The sequence below is a fragment of the Castanea sativa genome, chromosome 12 (assembly GCF_040712315.1).
Source record: "Castanea sativa cultivar Marrone di Chiusa Pesio chromosome 12, ASM4071231v1".
Classification (NCBI taxonomy): Eukaryota; Viridiplantae; Streptophyta; class Magnoliopsida; order Fagales; family Fagaceae; genus Castanea; species Castanea sativa.
The window spans coordinates 32,497,203-32,500,890 of NC_134024.1; positions in this window are offsets into that span (position 1 = coordinate 32,497,203).

A 3,688-nucleotide genomic window follows, 5' to 3' on the forward strand; every position below is an offset into this window, starting at 1 on the left:
ACCCTCTTAAACTCTGCTTGTAAGGGTGATTGCCTATTTGGTCACGTGTTTTAGGTTTTTTAATATATATATTGCAGTTTATCAGAAACAATATGCAACAATTTTTTTTTTTTTTTTTTTTTTTTTTGAGGAAGAACAAAATACAACTATATTATACAATAGTCCAAAAAAGTTATTAACAGTTTCAAAATTAGTAAGACAAAAAATATAATTAAATAATTAATCATACATTTTTGTCAAATTAATAATAGTTTATTATACTTATATGTATTATCAATTAAATAAAAATATATAATAAAAAAGAATAGTACACACATAGGAGTAGAATTAGGAGTAAATGTGAAACTACGAAAAAAAATAGTAACTAATAAAAGTTTTTGCTTTTGAAATGTATGGCTTTTTAATCATACACGTGGTCGCTCTCTTGGAATTTGAGCTAGCACTAAAGGTATGTTTGGTTGGAGTGAAAACAGGAAAGATGGAAAATATGGAGAGGAAAATAGGGGAAAAATGGAATTTTTCACTGTTTTGTTCAGGAGAGAAAACAAGAGAGACAGAAAATAGGGAGGATAATAATCCCTCAGAGCCTACATTTTTTTATCCTCCCAATTTGGGAGAAAAAGATGCTAAATGATGTAATTTACATAAATGCCATCACTTTATTGCACTCTATTTCTTATATATTATATAACAACGACAAAATAGCCAATTTATGTAAATTACATTTTCTATTCTCTCCTTTTTTTCTCCAACCAAACAAAAAAGTTTTTCATCCTCCCACTTTTCCACCCCTCCAACCAAATACACATGAGGGAAAACCATATCCTCTCTATACTCTCACTTTTCAATCCTTCCACTAATTTTTCATCCTCTCACTTTTCCACTCCCCAACCAAACAGACCCTAAAAGACTTCTTGAACTTGGAAATTTATTGAGTATTTGTCAAACTATTTGATCAAATAAAGAAAAAAAAAACTAAGAAAATATAGTAGAGAGACAGAGAGATAAGGAGAATGGGAAAGAATCGCATATGTAAATAGAGATTTGTTGCTATTGTTACACTATTTGTAACAATAGTGTAATGTCTTGCTTATGAAGACAACAAGTGTAGGGAAAAATAGTTTCATTTTGCTATCAGCAGTAAAGTAAGCCAGCGTCTTGGAGAGAAGTTTTTTTTTTTTTTTTTTTTTTTAACAAAGGCGCAAAAATCTGAAACTTTTTTTTTTTAATATTCAAAACAAAAGTTTAAAAAAACTTTTATATATATATATATATATATATATATATATATATATATATATATATATATATATATAAATTGACAATCAGGGTGGCTTGAACATAAGGCCAAAATGGGCGAATGCCATTTTCACAAAAAAAAAATAGCATTACGCCCCCTTTCTCAAACTAATTAAGGAAATGCCCCTCTTTTGAAACTCGATTTTCTCAAAATCGAGTTAAGCTCTATATTGGCGTTTTAAGAAGCCTATAGCGGCGTTTTAAGGAGCCTATAGCAGCGTTTTGTAACTCAATCTCCATGAACTCGAGTTATAGGTAAAAAAAAAAAAAAACTTGCAAAGAACTCAAGTTCATGGGGCTTGAGTTACAAAACGCCGTTATAAGTCCTTAAAACGTCACTATAGGCTCCTTAAAATGCCACTATAGGGCTCTAGAAATTTTTTTTTCAAAACTCGATTTTGAAAAAATCGAGTTTTAAAAGATAGACATTTCCCTAATTAGTTTGGGAAAGGGGGCATTTGCCCTTCTTTTTTTTTTGCGCGAAATGGGCATTTGCCCATTTTCGCCTTGAACTTAATGCCGCCCTGTATGCAATACCACTTTTGACAATCAAGATTAAAAGTTTAAAAAATTACTTTTTAATATCAACTGATCTAAATTTTTAACTTTTTACCTTTTCACTACTTTACCTTCTCAATTTTTTTTCTCTCACAGCTGCACATGATCCGAATTCAAGTAATTCTAGCATGTCAGTTGTGCTACTAGCCTACACTTTAGTTTATAATACTCAGTTAGTATAGCTAAAAAATTCTTAAGTATTCTTAGAGCATGGAGAAATGGTACTCCTTTCTTTCACATTTATGGTGGATCTTACCATTAATTTAAAGAGTAGAACCTACCATAAATACGAGAAAATAAAGTAGCATTCTTTATACTCTAAGAGTACCTAAAAATTACTCAATGTACTCACAGTCTATTGTACTAATAGTTTACCACTTAGACTCTCTAAATGTTGTGAACATTTTGACAAAAACAGGTTCTAACTCCTGATCAAGGAATCAATTCTGAAATCTGTTATATTCTTTTTTTTTTTTTTTTTTGTTGATAAACATCAAAATCATATCTAGATAGAACAGCCTTTTATGTTTTAGAAGAAACTTCTGTGGACCATGAGTCTTGACTAACAAAGCCCACTCCTTAAGCCTTTCTTTTCTTTCTCTTCTAACTCAATCACTCTCTCTCTCTCTCTCTCTATCCCTTGATTGGATCCATTGAGCATCTGAGAAAAAAAGAAAAAGAAAAAAAAAAGAGTGTAGTTGATTCCCTTTGATTTTTTCAGTCAAAAAATTAATATTATTATTAGGATTTATTAGAATTGGTAAAACCAATATTTTGCATATGTCTCTTTTGGATTATCCCGTACAAATGTCACTTCATGGGGTTTGCTTTATAAGAGCATCCTTATCAAAGATTTCAAAAAATTTAGCATTTACCATCTTAAAAACCTACTTTATCAATTTTAACACTTCACTTTACAATACACCCAATATAAAAGATTTTATATTTTTTACCACTTCATTAAAAAAAACTATTATTTTTTATTCTCTTTCACTGCCAACAAACACACTGCCACTACCAACACCGGCTGCCACCATCACCCACAGCCACAGCCACAGCCACAACCACAGCCACAACCACCAACCACAACTGTATGTTTTTAGACCCCTTAAAACACCAGTTGATTAACCTAGTTATTTAACCAAGTGATTACTTAGATAAATTATTCAAATCTAGGTTAACACAAACAAATTATATCATGTAAAGAGTGCGGAAAAGTAAATAACACATGATATGATAACCTAGGAAAACCAAACCGATAAAAAACCTGGGAAAGATTTAACCTAGCTATCCTCAAGGTAAAACAGGATCTACTATGAAAGAATTGAAGTTTTACAATAGCGACTTAGACCACTAACATCCTATTGCTACCTCGAGTAGAAAATTTACTACCATGACCACGTGACAGCTTCGAGTCCACAAACTACTTCTTTCTTAGATCCACAACATCCATAAGTATACCACTTGTTTTTCTTTATGCTCTTGAAACAGTAACTGAAATGATCACTAAGCTCTCAACATCAATCTTGATCTTGATAATCCTAAGTGTGTATGAAGGTAAACACATCTAGATCTCACAAAAGATTCACACACACAGCAACAACAACCTCAAAAACGTGGCTAGGGTTTTTTTATTTATATGAGACATAAAACATAAAACCCTACACGTCAAACAGGCTTGGGCTTAGTTGGAAAAATTCTGCAGAAAAACATTCAGCACGAGCTTCAATCGATCGAGTCTAATTTTCAATCAATCGAGCCTTGCAGAAATTGAATAGTAATTTCCTGCAATTACTCGATTCCAACTTTACATAAATACATACTTTGAGCA